The sequence below is a fragment of the Glycine soja genome, chromosome 7, assembly GCF_004193775.1.
Source record: "Glycine soja cultivar W05 chromosome 7, ASM419377v2, whole genome shotgun sequence".
In the NCBI taxonomy this organism is placed as follows: Eukaryota; Viridiplantae; Streptophyta; class Magnoliopsida; order Fabales; family Fabaceae; genus Glycine; species Glycine soja.
In genome coordinates, this window is record NC_041008.1 from 19,224,581 (window position 1) to 19,244,501 (window position 19,921).

General features: G+C 37.0%; 1 pseudogene; it reads left to right on the top strand.

Moving 5' to 3' along the window:
- The first annotated feature begins 868 nt into the window (after positions 1 to 868).
- Positions 869 to 18,728, top strand: LOC114420480 (annotated as a pseudogene).
- The last annotated feature ends 1,193 nt before the right edge of the window (positions 18,729 to 19,921 follow it).

Sequence of the window (19,921 nt, forward strand, 5' to 3'; positions counted from 1 at the left end):
AGAAGAGTGAATGTTGAAAGAAAAAAAATTTAATAAATATTCTAATAAAATATTTAAAAGCTAGATTCATGAGAGATTTATTAAAATTGATCTAAGATTTCAAAATGACATCTACCACTAAAGGAAAAAATGAGAGAGATTTTCAATCCTACATGATATTGTAGGATTTACTAAAAAATGATTTAAGATCCCAATTTGAAATCTCTCATTAAATACGCTATGAAGAGTTTATAATAACTTACACATATCATTCAATCAATTCAACTAGATTCTCTTAATAACCTAGTGGCTCACTTGTAGTCTTGTAAAACAGTATTTTTCTGCCAAGTACAAATAAATTAGAACAGAAGGGTACTTGCTTGGAAGAACAAAGGGAAGACAAATTAATGTAGTTAGTCTAGACTCCAAACAGTTAAACTGGTAGTTAGAAAGAGAGGGGTTTAGTTGATAAATAAATAGGGGAAGCATTTGGGCTTTGTATTTTGAGAGAACCAAGAAATGGCTCAATTGTCATAGCCTCATAGGAGAGATAATTTGTGAAGGGAAACCCTTGGAGTAAAGATGTCTCTCCTTGAACTACTCAATTTCAGTCAAGCATGCAATAAAATCATTCTTTACTTTTTTCACATTTCAACAGTGAGTTTCTAACAAAATGCCATTCAATAATTATAAACGACACGCTTCTTGGATGCATTGCAGGAAAATATTTGTTAAAAACCAAAGTTTCCATCTATGGAATCCAAAAGGTGGTCTGTGTTTATGCATGAAGATATTTCTCTCTTGTATTCAAGATGTTCCACATTACATATTAGGGAGCATGGTATAAACTATTTTTGATAATGAATCTGATCCATTATTATACAAAGAGAAGCAATGCACGTTCATGTCAGATGAGTTTGCTTGTGAGAAGTTTGGAAGGAAGGATCTGAGTTACCAGAATTGGAGATGGAAGCCTCACAAGTGTGACCTTCCCAGTTGTGTCTCTCTTCTCTCTACCTCTTTCCCATAGAAAATTATTGTAGGGTTTCTCATCATCACATGTGTTGGGGAGATTCGAGGGGCACACCTGTGGATCACGAGCCACCACATAAGGAGACCTGACACCACACTTAGGCTCAGGTTTATGGGTCTTCTCCTCACTTATATGGTGTTCAACCTTTTCACTTCTACCCGATGTGGGACTTCACCTCACACTTGTAACCCAACACATCTCCCCCTCAAGTGTGAGTCTCTTCCACATGGTAGTCTCCCCCTCGAATGGAAGTCTTTATCATCCACGAGTATAGTCATGGCCACCTGCGGTACTTGCCTTGCCTGCTAGCCATTCTGGTCACCCCGCTTCACCTGCAGGGCACGCTGTGCCATTAGCCATTCTGGCCACCTGCGGTACTTGCATACTCGTCTGAGCCGGTCACCAACTTGAACCATCGGCTCTGATACCAATTGTTAGTATAGAGCAATAAAAGAAGAGAAAGAAATAAAGGGAAGAAAGAAAAAGACACAAATTTTAACGTGGTTTAGCACACAATGTATGTGCCTACATCCACGGCAACACTAGGAGAACTTTTTATTACTTGCACATAAAAGCTTACAAGGTGTCTCTATATATAACACTAATGAGACACAAGTTTTTACAAACCAAGCGATGTGGGACTAAGACCACACAAGTTTTACAGACCAAGCGATGTGGGACAAAGGAACTAAGACCACAAACTCTAACAATTCTCCCACTTGGAGTCTAAGTTCCAAACTCTAGCAGCTCCTTGTAAGCAATGAGTTCATATACTCTTTACCTAGTGTAGCGCCTTCATCTTCAATTATCCTTGAAGGCCAACTGAGGAAATGCAAAGCCTCAGTTTGTCAATTGTAACAACTTTAGTCAACATATCTGTTGGATTCTCTGATCCTAAGATCTTCAATAAAGATAAGTCTCCATCATTTATCAACTCCCTGATAAAATGGTATCTTAATTGAATATGCTTGCATCTAGAATGGAAGACTGGATTCTTAGCAAGACTTATAGCACTTTGACTATCACTAAACATTGGAGCATTATCTTGTTCTTTCCCTAATTCATTGAGAAAATTCTTTAGCCAAATCATCTCCTTAGCTGCTTCTGAGATAGCTATGTACTCGTCTTCCGTGGTTGAGAGAGCAACTCTATCTTGAAGTTTAGACTTCCAACTCACAACAGTACCTCCCAAAGTAAAAATGTAGCTTGTGGTGCTTTTCTTGGTATCAAAATCTCCTCCCAAGTCTGCATCTGAAAATCCCTGTAAAGTGAGATTGCCTTTTCTGAAGCACAAACACATCTCTGAAGTACTCTTCAGATATCTGAGTATCCACTTTACACCTTCCCAATGCTCCTTTGCTGGATTTGATAGGAACCTATTGACAACTCCCACTGCATGTGCTATGTCAGGTATGGTACACACCATAACATACATCAAACTCCCAACTGCTGATGCATATGGTACTCTTGACATGTAACATTTTTCTTCATCTGTCTGCAAAGATTGCTTCTTTGAAAACATCAAATGAGATCCCAAAGGGGTATTCCTGGTCTTAGAATCTCCAAGGTAAAACCTGTCAAGCAACTTGTGTATACATTTCTCCTGAGACAGCTTCAAAATTCCTTCTGATCTGTTTCTAAGAATTCTCATACCAAGGATTTGTTTAGCTGAACCAAGATCCTTCATTTCAAAGTTTTCTGCCAACTGCTGCTTCAACTTGTTAATTTCTGTCATACTAGATCCTGCAATCAACATGTCATCAACATACACGGCAAGCATAACATAACTATTAGTATATTTCTTAACATAGCAGCAATGATCCATGTCACATCTGTTGAATCTTGAGTTGCTCATAAACTCATTAAACTTCTTGTACCACTGCCTCAGTGCTTGTTTCAAGCCATATAAACTTTTGTGAAGCTTGCACACAAGATTCTCCTTGCCTGGCACTTCAAAACCTTCTGGTTGGGTCATATAGATGTCTTCCTCTAAATCCCCATGCAAGAATGCAGTTATAACATTTAACTGCTCAAAGTGAAGATTCTCTACAGCTGCTATACTCAGAATAACTCTGATGGTAGTCATCTTTACAACTGGAGAGAAGATCTTTGTGAAATCAATTCCTTGTTTCTGCTGAAACCCTTTCACCACAAGTCTCTCCTTGTATCTTCTTCTACCGTCAGATTCTTCCTTTAGCCTATAGACCCACCTATTCTGTAACGCTTTCTTTCCTTCTGGAAATTTAGTTAAAGACCACGTTTTATTCTTCTGAAGGGATGTCATCTCATCTTTCATCGCTAGCTCCCACTTAATAGTGTCATTCCCCTGTGTAGCCTCACTGAAACATTCTGGCTCACCAGCATCAGTTAACAACAAATAATGCAATGAAGGGGAATACCTATCTGGTGGTAGTGAAATTCTGTTAGATTTTCTTGGAGGAGTTGATGGTTTTGGTTCTGACTCAACCTCTATGCCTGTACTCTGGTTTCTGTTGGCTACATCACTTTCTGAAATTTCTTCAAGTGTTGCTTTCTCAGAAATTTTTGACAGTTTACCTGCACATGTTGATTATGCAGAAAATTTGTCCTTATAAAATAAGTTCTCATTAAAAGTAACATTTCTGCTTCTGATAACTTTATTGGTTTGGTCATCCCAAAACCTGTAGCCATACATGTCAGATCCATAACCAATAAAATAACACTTCTTTGCCTTCGGATCCAATTTATCTCTATTATTAGAGTCTATCAGTATATATGAAACACAACAAAAAATTCTCAAATGTGAAAGTTTTACCTCCTTTCCAGACCATACTTCTTTGGACAACTGATAATTCAAAGGACCTGATGGTCCTCTATTGATGAGATATGCTGCTGTGTTTATTGCTTCTGCCCAGAATGCTTTAGGCAAGCCAGATTGGATCCGTATACACCTCGCTCTCTCATTCAAGGTTCTATTCATCCTTTCTGCAACACCGTTTTGCTCAGGTGTTCCTGGTATTGTCTTGATCATTCTGATTCCATGTTCTGAACAGAAGTCTTTAAACTCCTAACTATCATACTTCCCGCCATTGTCAGATTTCAGACTTTTAACCTTTTGACTTGTTTGATTTTCAACTTCTGTTTTCCACCTTTTAAACACAAAAAACACATCAGATTTATTTTTAAGAAAATAAACCCATACCTTTTTGGTAGAGTCGTCGATAAAGGTGACATAATAGCGTGAGTTTCCAACAGATTTCACTTGGGCTGGCCCCCAAACATCTGTGTGCACCAATTCTAGCTTTTCAACTTTAAGAGTCTTCCCTGCCCTAGAGAAGCTGACCTTTTTCTGCTTTCCAAGGATACAATGTTCACAAGCACCAACATCAACATGCTTGAGGCGTGATAGCTTACCCTTTGCCGCCATAAGCTTCATTCCTTTTTCACTCATGTATCCTAAACTTTCCCAAATCTTCCAAAAATGTAGTTAGACAATAAATCTTTAGAGGGAGTAGTGTGGAACGACGCACCTGAGTCCATGATCCATGAATCAACAGGACTATCCAAACTGCAAATTAATGCATCATCAAGTTCATCAGTTGCTGTATTTGCGGATTCATCATCATCGTGCTTCTTGTTTTTGTGCGACTTGTTCTTCTTTGGTGCCTTGCACTTATTGCTAAAGTGACCTTTCTTGTCACAATTCAAGCAAGTAATGTTACTTTGAAATTTTCTCTGACTTTTCCCTCTTGACTTTGATCTGTCTCGACCATTCTGACCCTTCTGGGTAGTCCTTCCCCTGCCTTCAGTATTCAATGCCGAATTGGAAACATGACTGAAAGATTCTCCAAAAGCTGAAATCTCTGCTATCGAACTTCTCGATCTTCACCTACCCCTCTTCTAATGCCATTGCTCCCATTGCCTCCTCTAAACTGAGAAGACTCCCACTAATTCCTTTAAATTAAGGAAATCCCGTGGAGTAACCAAAAGCTCTTGATACCAATTGTTAGGGAGATTCGAGGGGTACCCGTGGAGTAACCAAAATCTCTTGATACCAGTTGTTAGGGAGATTTGAGGGGTACACCTGTGGACCACGAGCCACCATATAAGGAGACCTGACACCACACTCTAACTCAAAATCTTAAGGTTCAGGTTTATGGGTCTTCTCCTTACTTATATGGTGTTCAACCTTTCCACTTCTACCCAATGTGGGACTTCAACTCACACTTGTAGCCCAACAACATGTTCATAGTCCTAGCACTACTACAAAAAGCGGATTCAACATCGGTTGTTAAAAAAACCGATGTTAACTTATGCGCAGTGGCATAATTGTAAATATCATGTATACGTTAACATCGGTTTTGTGAAAAACCGATGTTAATGAAGTTCATTAACATCGGTTATTGGAGAACCGATGTTAACATTTATTAGTTAACATCGGTTTTTTAATAACCGATGTTAACATATGTTTATTAACATCGGGTTTTTAGAAAATCGATGTTAACGTTTGATATGTTAACATCGGTTTTTTCCAAAAAAACCGATGTTAACCTTAACATCATTTTGTTAACATCAATTTTTTTTAAAAACCGATGTTGAACTTATATTTTAAAAGATATGGTGAGCCCTAAGAAGCTGGCGCTCTGTCTTCTTCTCCATCTAAGCTTTCGCGCTCTCTTCTTCTAATCTCCGTCTACCTTCAAGGTCCCTGCCTGCATCTGAGCATCGTGTTCGTTGCACTCGAGCATCGTCTTCATCGCACTCGAGCATCGTCACAAGTCTCTGCTTCTTCTCCTTCGCCACCATACCTAGGTATGTTTCGTCTCCTTCGCGCTGTCTTCTCCTTCTCTTTGTCTTCTTCTCCATCTAAGCTTTCTTGCTCTCTTTGTTCTCCATCTACCTTGAAGTTGTATGTTCTCCATTTGACCATCGTTTTGTCTAAGGTCGAGCATCGTGTTCGTCGCACTCGAGCATCGTCAGAAGTCTGTGCTTCTTCTCCTTCGCCACCTCACATAGGTATGTTTGGTCTAATCCTGTATAAATATTTGATTGCATTCATGTATCGCACACTTAGTGAACTAAACATGGCTAGGGTATCTCATATTTAACTCAAGCATCGTGACAACTTTGTGCTTCTTCTCCTTAGTGAAGTTTCCCTTACCCTTATTGTGTTCTTGTAACAGTTTAAGAGTTAACGCCTATTATTGGAGTTTAACAGTTTCCCTTACCCTTATTGTGTTCTTGTAACAGTTTAAGAGTTAACGCCTATTATTGGAGTTTAACAGTTTCCCTTACCCTTATTGTGTTCTTGTAACAATTTAACAGTTTAAGAGTTAACGCCTCCTAGTTCCTAAAACCTTCCTTAAGATTAGAGGACCATTGGTTAAAATGAAGAGTAAAATCCTTGCCCATTGCTTTGATCCACGACCATAGTAGGAATAGGGCATCTTCTAACAGTTTGGTTCCATGCAAAGTTGTATCTTGGAACACCACCTTATTTCTATTGTGCCATATTGTCCAAGTTAAAGCAATCCACCAGCATTTCCAGGTTTTGGACCTGACTCCATTTGCTACCTCCATTCCATGTAGAAGAAAATGGTCCCTATGATTTTGTGGCTTTACAGTGATAAGATTGACCCAGGACATTGATTCCCATCATAAAGGGAGGGTTTTGCTACAATTGAAGAACAAGTGTTCAGCCCCCTCCTCCTTATTTCTGCATAAAGGACATAGCATATCGTCTATCGGTATTTGTCTCCTTCTAAGGTTTTGCTTTGTTGGTAATCTATCCCGAAGTAGCCTCCAAGTGAACACTGTTGTTTTTGTGGGTATTTTGAGTTTCCATATTGCCCCATAATCTTGTTCCTGTCTTGCCTCCATTAGCTCTCCCTATATCAAATCAGATCCATTTTTTGTTGAGTAGTATCCTGCAGGTTCAGGTTTCCAAATCCAAGTGTCCTCCCTTAGGGGATGAAGTTGCTGCTGTGATATGTCCCTAAGAAAACTATCCGCCATTGCTATTTCAGAATCGAAAAGGTGTCTTCTCCAATTAAGTTGCCATTCCCACCCCAGTGTCTGTGTGTGTCCCCAGCTGCTGTATGAGTTGCTTCTGAGGACAGGAGATCTGATACAGCCTCTGGAATTTTTCCTTTAAAGATAATTCAGTGTTTATCCAGTGGTCCTCCCAGAATCTGAATTTATCACCCCTTCCCACTTTCCATTCTGCTTGTCTTTTGAGAGGGACATTCTGTTGTTGTTGCTGGACTGTGATGAGATCCCTCCACCAAGTAGAGTCATTGCAACCTTTGCTCCCTTCCTCCAATGCCCTCCAGCCACCATACTTAGAAATCAGTACTCTGGCCCAAGGTTCCTTTTGTCTGTGGAAAATATCCCATCTCCATTTGCCCAATAGTGTTGTATTAAAGGTTCTGAGGTCTTTAATGCCAAGGCCACCTTTGTCTTTTGGCAAGCAAACTGTTTTCCAGCCAACCCATGCAATCATTATTCGGTTTGAGTGTCGTTTCATTTGTTTTCTTATGCTCTTCTTTCCCAGTTTAGTTAGGATTCTTTTATCAGCCCGTTCTTTTAATCCAACACAATGTCAGTATTTTGGTCTAAAAGTTAAGATAGTTCCAATGATTGCTTTTTATGCATATTTTTGTTTGTGAAGTGATCCTAAGAATTTTTGTATGTAGCTTGTGTAGAAAATTGAAACCAGTAATTTGAAAATAGGATGCTTAAACTGGTTTAGGCTATAAGAAGCAAGTTTTAACCACTATGCTACACAAGCCAGTAGCATAGTTATGAAACCAGTAATTTGAGAACAAGATGCTAAACTAGTTTAGGCTACAACAAGCAAGTTTTAACCATTATGCAACATTTGCTTTTAACCAATGTAGTGTATATGGTCCTTAAGCACACGGGTTAGTAGATCAATTTTTAGGTCAATGTATATGAAATAACATCTTTTCTCTTTTTTGCTTGATCATTATTAATTCTGATGGCAATATCAATAGATACAAAGCCACAACTAATATAGAAGTGGCCCCTGCAGCAAAATATAGAAGTTTAGTTGCTGCCATAGCTGATATTCTCTGCATTCAAACTCTTCTCTTGGAACTTTCAGTCTCTCATTCTAGACCTAGGTAGGTTAATTATTCACCATGAAGTAAAAAGAGAGTATCATTTGTATATGCAGATAGATATATAACATAACAAGGCAGCTAGAGAGAGAAAAAAATTCCATACAGCATGGCTAAAAGCTTTTGAGTTTTGCCCTTAATTGTTTTTTTATCCTTTTGTATTTTATACTTTTTTTTCTATAGTTCATTTCATCATCATTGTAACTATAGCTGCCCATTATAAAATAGCTTAGACAATCTAGGTCTGCTGCTTCTGAACCTTTTATTTATCCTTGAAGTAGTTTAATTTTTTTTTATTTGTGTTCAACTAGTGAAGAGTGAAGACTGAAGTTGTTCTGTCAGACTCCTTTATTTTCGTTTCATTTCGACGAAAGCCTAAGCAATACACTGCCACTGAATTGCCAGTAAGAAAAATTGGTCATGAAACACACACACAAACCCTAATGACACATACACACACACACGTATGATAGAAACACACAGACACACACTGATGACACACAGACACACACACACACACTCATCATACAAACATACACACACAAATTTGATAACAAATTTGTTCAATTATACATGCAGAAATTTGTTCAGTTCTGACTTGTTAGCTGTGACAAGGTAGCTGGCCTCTTCATAAGGTACTTATCTAAGTTTAACTTAAATTCTACTACAATGGTGATGACTTACTAATATTAGTGAAAACAAATTTGCCTACTGTACCTTAGTTAATTTGTTCACAGTTGTAAAAAATGAATTGATTTTAACTTGAGTTATTCGTATTTTAAGTTTTCAAATATGCTTGCATGATTGTTTTTTTTTTTTTTTTTTGCACTGCCAAAATCTGATAGTATTAATAAAACTTTAGTACTAGATGTACTGAAAATGATATATAATTACAAAGGCATATTTTGCCTACCCCAACTGCAAAAAATATCTCATAAGATGAGAACCCATACAACAAAGATCCCTAAGACATTTCTTCCTTAAGTCTAGTAGACCACTGGTTAAAATGAAGATGGAAGTCTGTCTCCATTCCATTTAACCAAGACCAAGTGTGGAATAAATACTACCTTATGCACCACTTTTTTAGGAATTTTGAAGAATGACAGTAGGTAGATAGGAAGGGCTGTTAGGAATATCCTGCCTCCCATAGAGAGACATCTCTGCTTCCATTTGGCTAGCTTAGATTCAAACTTGCTGATGAGAGGCTGCCAAACATCCCAGCTTTTAGAGGTGGACCCTACTGGAATTCAAAGGTAAGAAAAAGGAAATTCCAACTGGCCACAATTAAGGTAGCTAGCTGCTTCCTTGCACCAGTCCAAAGATTTACCCAAGCACCCAAATTGGCTTTTAGCATAGTTAATCTTGAGTCCTGAAACCAACTCGAAAATTCTGAGGATAGATTTCATGACTCTAACATTAGCTGTAGTTGCAGTTCCAAAAAATAGTGTATCATCTGCATACTGCAAGATGTTAATCTCCTCCTTTTGCCTCCCCACTTTATAGCTGCTGAAAAGGTTTTTGGAGACAGCTGTCCTCATCAAACCAGTGAGTCCCTCAGCTGCTATATTAAATAGGAAAGGTGCAAAGGGATCTCCTTGCCTCAGTCCCCTCTCAGGCACAAATTCTTTAGTAGGGCTGCCATTGATCAAAATTGATATAGTTGCACTAGAAATGCATCCATGGATCCATTTTCTTCATCTTTCACAAAATCCCATCCTCATCATCATATAGTTTAGGAATCCCCAAGAAACCGAGTCATAAGCTTTTTCAAAGTCAACTTTGAAAACCATGCAGGGGTTATTTTTGAATTTAGCTTCAGCTAAGACCTCATTAGCTATCATTACACCATGGAGGATATGTCTGCCTTTGAGAAAAGCAGTTTGCCTTTCATCAATTAAGTGAGGCAGCACAAGAGCCAGCCTATTAGCCAGGACTTTGGACATTATTTTGTAGGGCGAAAAGGAAGTTACTACAGACTGTGGGGGAGAGATGGAGGCAGTTTAAATCAGACCTCACGAGGAAATTTGCCCTTGCAGCCGATCAGGACGGTGTCGAGGAAGCTGTCTGTGACAAATACGGCATCAGCAAGGAAAAGTGGGCCCAGTTTTGCCAGACTCGCAGAGACCCTTCTTGGGAGGTATGTTCCTTTGCCATTTAAGTTGTTTTTTATATTAAACATGATGTTGTTATACTTCATTCTACCCATTTCAAACATTATTGTTTAATTTTTCCAGGATGTGCGTATCAAGGCACAGGCCATCCGGAAGCAGAATACTGCCCCCCACGTTTTGTCTCGTGGGGGTTATGATTATTTGGAGCAGAAGCTCCTGGCTGAGAAGACCAAGAAGAAGCTGCAGGAAGCTGTACAGTCAGGAAGCGTTGATGATGTCATCGACCCTCCATTCCCGGTCAGACGCCACGTGAAGTGGAAGATGGCCCGCATGAAGAAGACAGGGGAGATGACGACTGAGGCTGCAAAGGAAATCGTTGAGAAGATTGTAAATCATTTTCAACTAACCATTACAATTATGTTTGAATATTTTGAGAATGCCATGTACCATTGTGTGTTTTCTGTGCAGTTTTCGTTTGAGGAGCAGGCCACACAGGGATCGTTCGTCCCCCATGGACGTCAGGATGTTTTGGCCATTGCTATTGGACGTCTAGAGCACCCTGGACGTGTCCGTGCTGCTGGAGCCGGTGTCACCATCAAACAATACTTTGGATCGGCTCCACGAACGTCCCGCAGCGCTTCCTCCCTGCCTCTTGACGAATTACAACAGTTGACTTAGCAGATCAGGGACTAGCTAGAGGAGTCCATCACAGAGATAGTGACGAGGCAGGTCATGGCATCCTTCAGCCAGCTTCAGTCATAGATGCAATCTCAGGGACTTGCAGTGCCTCCTGAGCCTCTGGTTGGTCCTGGTCCCTCCAGTCCGAGAGTGAGCACAAATGAGAGTTGTGTTAATCCCTCAGGAAACGATCCTGAGACGGGTGACTCTGACAGGTGCGGCTTGTACATAGAAGCAGATCCTGCCCGCCTGGTTGCCGTGGGGAGAGTTTATGAGCGATCCACTCTTGTTCATAACACTCCTTTGTTGTCTGGCCAAGTAAAGGTGAGTGTGGACGAGGTTAAAGATGCAGATGCTCCAGTTCCTGTACCCACTGATCAGGTTTCCTTAGTGGGGCAGGCACTTCACACCTTCCTTGCTTGGCCGACACATCTGGTCAAGTCTTTATCACACCAGGTACTTATTGTCCTTACTATATGTTTCTTCTTTTAAAATTAATTCATTAAGCGTGCCTCAAATTTGGCTATTTAACTTTGTTTCATGAACAGGTAGCTGTGTCTCCGCCAAAACCACCTCCGAAGCCCGATCCGGAGGTCGATGATCCGCTTTATCTGATGACATTGACCATCCCAGAGCTTTTCTTGAGGCCTTATCAGGTTAGATGGGATGCCACCGTGTTCGGGGTCGTTAATCCAGATTTCCCCCTGTACATAAAGCACGAAGACCTCTCCGTAATCACACATGGTGGTCAATGTCTCAGCATATCAGTGTTACAGTTGTGGATTCTATAAGTCTTTATATAAAAGGCATTTATTTACCTAAGTTATGGCTTTCAATTCATAAATATTTAACTTTGACTTAACATAAACAGGCATCTCACTGAAACATGTATGTGAGCGGGGGAATTCTGATATCTATGGATTCCTCGAGCCTCAGTCCATTTAGAGGTCTGGGCAATCGCAGTTTGAATCTGAAAGTTACATAAAGAGTTGGATGCAGAGTTCACAACGCGATGTGTATCTTGGAGCCTACCTAAATGGGTAAGTCACAAAATAACAAAATTTAATTAATGTTTACTAATGTACTAACCCATTTTAGGTTCCACTGCAGCGGACACTGGCAGATGGTGGTCATCCTGCCCAAGGAACACTTAGTTGTCTGGTTTTGTTCATTGCATAACAGGCCAGACAACTACCTTAAGGGGATTATTAATAGGTTAGTGTTCTTTTCAATACATTTGCATTGTAATACCTCAACGTACAACACCAGTTTTTAATTGTTACTCATATGGAACAGTGCTATCAAGGGTCTTGATGATGCTTCACAGCCTAAATCAAAGGCTCCTGCTAGGTGGATTGTCGTCAAGGTAAGTCATTTACATAAAACTTCCACTTATATATATTTCTTTATGTGTCTGTACACTAGTTGTTTAATTAATATCCAAATTTCATTATGTATTTAGTGTAATAGACAAAAAGGAACTACTGAGTGCGGCTACTATGTCATGCACTAGATGTCCACCATCATTTTAGGAACTTTTAGAAATAATTGGGAAGCGGTAAGTTTATTTCAAAGAAAATCGATTTATTTATAATTTGTATTACATTATTAACTTAATATGATTTATTTCATCATGCAGTATTTTAACAATCCTAGACCATTGGAGCCTGAGAGATTAAAAGCATTGCGGATCCAGTGGGCACAATTTTATCTCCGAGTTAGAGATCAGGCCTAGGATTTAGGGACATTTTTTACATTTTCTATGTAACATGAACATTGAATTCATTTGTTGATTGTTCTTTATAATATATAAATCAATTCTTTGATGTTTATTATCATTAAAATTTCTTGAAAGCATAATAAAATGTTTATTTGCTGTGAATTGGACCTCCTGAAATTGCATTTGACAGGTACAATTTTGGGTTTACTGTAAAAACAGAAAGTATATATAAAAAAATACTTGAAAACAACATCGGTTATTAACAAAAACCGATGTTAATATCATAACCAACATCGGTAATAATAGAAAACCGATGTTAACGTTTGTATATTAACATCGGTTTTTTGTGTATAAGCGATGTCAGCATTTGTATTTTAACATCGGTTATCTGTAGATAACCGATGTCAACTATTGTACATTAACATCGGTTAATTATAAATAACCGATGTGAATATTTGAATATTAACATCGGTTATTTATAATTAACCGATATTATACACAAAGAAATACACCAAATAAGTGTATGCATCATCAACGTTGACATCAGTTTTCTAGCAAAACCGATGTTAAGGGCATATATTAACATCGGTTTTTTTAGAAAACCGATGTTAAACTAACATATTAACATCGGTTTTACTGGAAAACCGATGTCAACGTTCATCATGCGTACACTTTTTTTGTTATTGTTCATTGTGTTTAACATTGATTATTTAGAGAACCGATGTTGTCATATGTATGTTAACATCGGTTCTCCAAAACCGATGTAAACATTCATACATTCAACATCGTCACTTTCAACATCGGTTTTAGAACCGATGTAGAATGTTCTAAATAACCGATGTTGAAAGTGTATTTTCTAATAGTGTAGTCAATTTATGAGAAAGAGTAATTAATGTTGGAGATTATTATGCATGTGTGTATAGTCTCGATCAATTTTTACTTTAATTGCACAGTCGCATTTTTCTGTTTACATGAATAAGAAAAAAAAATCAATTACTTATCACACTAAGATTGATTGTAGTGGTTCTGAATTATATCATAAACATGACAATTTTTAGTATTGATTGTTATTGTTTATACATACATACCTATGCATATCGGAGTATGATATATATGATTGATTAATCAGGTTCTTTTTGTGTTAATAAGGTTCAATGCACAACATTGCTTGAAAGGCTAAGGAACAAGAGGCTAGTGTTCGTGGGGGATTCACTCATCAGAGGCCAATGGGTTTCCATGGTTTGCCTTGTTGACTCTATACTGCCTTCAACCCTCAAATCCATGCATTCGACTGCCAATGATTCACTAAGAATTTTCAAGGCCATAGTAAGTCCTCACTCTTGTAACAGACATGCATAAGGGTAGAAACTTTTAAAAAAATGGTTTCTTCTTTCTTAATTATTTCTTTTGCGTTTATTTGACCATATATGTGTAGTAAGATTACAAAAGTAAGTAAGAGGAAAAATCTATTTTAAGAGATCGATTATAGAAATGTACTTTTTCTTAAAGAAAAAAAAAGGTTAGAGAGGATAAAACTTTCGTAAGGGGTTTTATTTTCTAGTCAAACCAATAACGAAAGAGAGAGAAACCCAGTAAGCAAAGTTCCTACATAATAGGGTTTGGGAGAATGATATATATACACTTCTATATTTTAAATAGTGTATATATTCACTAATTATACTTATACCTATATTTTTTCCCCTCTCTTTCTCTATTTTAAGTGTCAATTAGTCTTAAGTGTCCATAAATGTTTTCTTTGAGAGAATCGATATATATATGCAGCCGCCTTTTTCTACAAGTGAAAAAACTGTATTTTTAAGATTTAAACCTATGACTTCAAAGTAACAAAGTAAGAACTTTAACATTTATTTATGAGCAAAAGATTTAATTAATTAAAAAGAAAGACTTAAATGGAGAACAAAAGGATTAACCAATTCAAAACTAGTACAAATAGAAGTACACCAAAAGTAAAAGAAACAACTAGACAATTGCCAAAGTCAAGCCAAAAAGAAGACACCCAAACACCAGCAGTAGGAACCAATTATATATACCCCATGCAAGGCAAACTAGCATATATTTAAGGATATGAAAACCATTGTGAACTTTCTGTCAATCTTATCCTAAAAAATATGTAGCACAGTTTCTTTCATGATAAATTAAAAAAGATTATTGTCACATTTTTTATTTGATACATAAGAATTAAATAGGGTAAAAAAATTTACAGCATATTTACCTATCTTGTTTAACTAATTAAATTAAATCCTCCAGTTATTGTTACATTTTAAACTATTTATACGTATGCTACTAATATGTTTAATTAATTGGCACGTTTAATTCAAGAATATAATGCAAGTATTGAGCACTATTGGTCCCCATTACTGGTAGAATCAAACTCAGATGGCCCAGTGTGTGACACCCTCTACCCTTCACATATATATTGACAAAGGAATAAAAATCCAAATATTAATTAATAGTATTTTTTTTTTTTACATTTGTAAACACAAGTCTTTCAAAGGGATAAAAGACTCACATTCACTTTCTTCTACATCATATTCAAACTTGTCCAAATAAATAATAAAGTTATCTCGGTTTAAGCAAGACCGTCTAAGAATTCATACAATTAATATAAAACCCTATACCCCAATGTCACATCCTATCAGAGCGTTGTGTCTCGACATCCTTCAGCACAAGGTTCCTTAAATCAATTCACCTAGTCGTCTGCTCCCCCGAACACAAAGTTCAAGATTATCACAAGATCCAAATACAAACAACATACGGGGAGTGAGTTATCACATTCCTAACTAATAGAGAAACAAGACAACTAGATATACATATCATATAAACCAAATAAAATTTACTTACACGTAATTCACGCAATTCCACCACTTTGTCATTCAAAGTTCACTTTTCATCCATCAATCACACTTTTCAATCATCAATCACATTACACAAAAATCACATGCTCTGATCAAGACATAATAACACATCAATTTCATAATAAACAATTAGCAAGCGCATGAGACAATTATGCTAAAACTCAAACCTATATGCAATGTGGTACCATGTCAGTGAAAAACCACCTTGGGACGCTTAGGAGTACATAACAAGACACACCACACAATGGGTTTGTCAGGTCACTCTCACTAAGTAAGATCATAGGGAGACCAGTCAGGGTCACGATGTTTTGCGAGAATGCTCCAACCATATGGGATCAGCATAGGCTTAAAGGACCACTCAAACCCGGTGACCCCCAAGGCCTACACTCCGAAGAGTCCGTCAGGGCCTCTCTCTCCTGATTCAGGTCCAACCCCTAAAATCATTTTAGCACACAGACACTGCTAGTGAATTATACAATACCCACGATCTCATACTCGTGTCTTAAACACGTACAATATATTGCGCTATAATTTAACACGGGTTCCTAAATAGGAACCTACACTTTCTCTTTAACACTGGTTCCTAAATAGGAAACCTACACTTTCTCTTTAACACTGTGCATTTACACTTTTCATCAAGATAACACTGGTCGGGTTATTGTACAATTCACAGCTTACAACACAAATAATGTCACATCAAGAATTAATCACACACTTATTCACAACCAAAACTCATTCACAATTTCACATCTCATAATGTCACAATTCACCATCACATGTTTTCACGTATCTCACAATTCAACACCTGTTCTACTTTACACTTTTACTCAATCTCAATAACAATATTATAATTTCAAGGCAACATATTATTCCACAATTCATCACATATTTCATTTATAAGCACTGCTCATGAATTATACAATACCACGACCTCACACTCATGTTTCAAACATGTTTAACACAATTGCGCTACAATTTAACACTGGTTCCTAACTTGGAACCTACATTTTCTCTTTAACACTGCGCATAAACACTGGTCGGGTTATTGTATAATTCATAGCTCACAATATAATTAATGTAACATCAAGTGTTAAACACATTCACTTATTTACAATCGAATATCATGTCCACACTTTAACATCTCATAACATCACATCAACCATCTCATAACATTCCTATTGATATTCATAAGGTACAACATACACATGTTCATCAAATTTAACCGTAATATTCTCAAACTCCAACACTTAATAATTTTTGGAATCATACTATAACACTCTACAATATTATTTACATAAATTATTAATATAAATAACTACCTCTATATATGTATAAGCTAGCATACATCATATTGAATCACAAATTACAAAGTAAGCTTTCAATGCACAAATTCTAAATAATTATATGAACACTTTGGTCAATTTCAATTATGATATTAACTTTTTAAATTATATATAAAAACCTAAACAGCAAGAAAAAGAGAAAATACAAAATCAATATCTCTCTCTAAATTTCTCCTTTATTTCATCAATTCATATTAATTAGAAAAAGTACTCGATTTGTAGGGTTCACGCTCAACACAATAGCATATCAATTCCATAACAATTGGTCTGTCAAACATATATAATTCATTGTAATAATTATAAGGATAAAATGAAAATTGCAAAAACACTTCAAAACTCATTCCAATTGATATCTCTAAGGATCCCTACACATGTTCTCACTAATTCCCAATTGTGAATAACTCATCCCTTACCTCTAAGCGGGCTCACGTGTCTTCAGCCAGCGATAGCAGCATCTCTAATGGTTCCCTGAGATTCCTCCAATTTTTTTTCCTCTAACTGCTCCGATAGAGTTCCCAAACGTCAAAGAGACAGAGAAGGGATTAAAGCCTCCACTTGTACTGTCACCATGCGATTTATTTTTCTTCCTCCACAAATATTATCTCGCAAATACCAACGGTAAAAGCGTGCGAAATTGAATTTCGAACAACATATCCAAATTTCATGAAAATCCAACGGTTAACAAAATCGGGATCGTAGTTTTAATGAGACAGCTCTGGGTTTCTGCGGGAAAGGAAAATGCTACAATGCAAGGGGTATTTCTCTTAGCTCAGATATAATATCAAAATTCCCAACGGTGAGCATGCTCCTAATTGGGTTGCGGACGTGGTACTCAAATTTCACGATGATCCAACGGTGAATGAGTCCGAGATCGTCATTTTACTGAGACAGGTTAGATGGCCTGCGGGAAAGAGAGGGTTTTGGGAGAAGAGAAAAAAAACGAAATTGTGAGGCAGAGGAGGCTGAGGAGTTAGTCTGAAAACTGACCTAGCATGTTGCTATTTATAGCTAGGGGCATTTACGACCTATTATTTACTCCATTTATTTATAGCTAGGGGCATTTACGACCTTTATTTTATTCTCTATCAAACAAATAAAAAAACCCTTTTTATTTTCTCTCAAATCATTATTTTAATTAATAATTATATCTCCTTATTTATTTATTTATAAAATCTCATCATTTTTTTAAATCTATTTATTTATAAATAACAATCCTTTTTAATCTAGTTTACGAAAATTGGGATGTTACACAGTGAACCATAGGTTACCAGAACGCACTGTGAGAGTGACAGCTATTGAAAAGCATGCCAGGCTCTGGACTGATGCAGACTTTCTGGTTTTCAACACTTATCTCTGGTGGAGGAGGCCTGTAATGAATGTTCTGTAAGTGCACTTAATTAACCTAACCATCACTTCCTTAATTCGATAAACTTAAAAAAAAAATCAAAAAAAAAACTTTCATGTCAACAACTCCAACAATTTCAATTCCAACCACCACACATGACATGATTGTACTCTGTTTATCACACAATCATGCATTCAACTCCACTTACAAATTGATTTTGATCGTGATTCGTGACAAATTTAATTGAACAAGCAGGTGGGGTTCATTTGGAGACCCAGATGGTGTCTACAAAGGAGTTGAAATGTTGAGCGTGTATGAAATGGCCCTGAGAACCTGGTCCGATTGGTTGGAAGTACATGTCAATCGTAACACCCCATTTTTTTTTTCGTTAGCTTGTCACCCATTCATGAAAGATATCCTCAAAACAACTCTATCATATCGATCTGCTCATTTATAAGACAAGTGCATCCCCCGCAATGCATGAGTTTAGTGAAAAAGGTGATGCAATCTACACAATCATGAAATATTAATTTATGACAATTATTATACAAAGGTAATGCATTCCTTTGGTCTCTACTTTGTGAAGATTGTTTTATTTTCAAATTATTCACAAAACTACTAATTAAAATTATTCACTACTTTCTTATATTCTCTTCATTTTGTGTCAGTTGCCATGAGATTGAAATTGGTATAAAATATTCACTAGTTTTTATAAATGATTAATCTTTATTAGAAAATTTGACTGACTGATTAATTTTAATGAAATATTTTTTTCCAATCACCTTCTTGAATTGAGACCTAACTTAAGAAGACTAAGTTTAATTCTACTAAGACGTATAACATTAATTCTCTCATTTTCTATTTAATATTTATTTGATCTACCTTTTTTATTTTATAAAAAAACTAGTCTGTAACCAGTGCATACGCACGGGTCGATCGCAAATTTTTTGGCATGTATGCTTATTTGTTTTGCAAAGCAAAAATAAAATGAAAGTTAATATGCAAATTAAAATAGATTATATATTGATAATATATTTGATGTTCAAAGTCAAATAAGTAAATTAAAAGAAACTACATAGTTGACAAATTGTTCAGGAAAGCAAGAAAGATAGACAAATCAATCGTAAACTGAATTTAATCAATATCATTGTCATCCCAGTCTTTCTTGCGACAGATGACTATTTCCCATATTTTTTCCCTACGCCTGTAATAGAAGGAGACCTCATCGTCGTGGGAGAAATTGCTACCGCAAGGAATTGATACCATGGTTGTACAACATATTTGTGCCCAATTCCAATGTCAAGGGCCACAAGATTCCACTGTAATGGAGGTCCAAATCTTCTAAGGATGGTCATGTGTTGACCACAGGCATTAAGATGTGTGATGGCACAATTTGGAAGTCTCTGGAGGGAAAAAAACAATATTATATATAAGCAGGAATTTGTATAAGGAGCAATGTACAACTTTTGATGGTTACTAGTGGTTCTGATGCACCAAGCATCGACTGTGTGATTTCAAGCGTCCAAATATACTCTCCTGAGGTTAGTCGTGGCCTTCCGCTGGTCTAGTGCTCTAGTGAGGGAGTAAAATGAAGGTCGAATATGGATTTGTTATCGCATGCCAAGAAGTTAATGGTGAAAGATTCAAAAATTCCTAAATCTTTTCTGAACTGGTTTAGTCCTTCAACAAAGTAGACTTTTTACCGATGTTGTCTT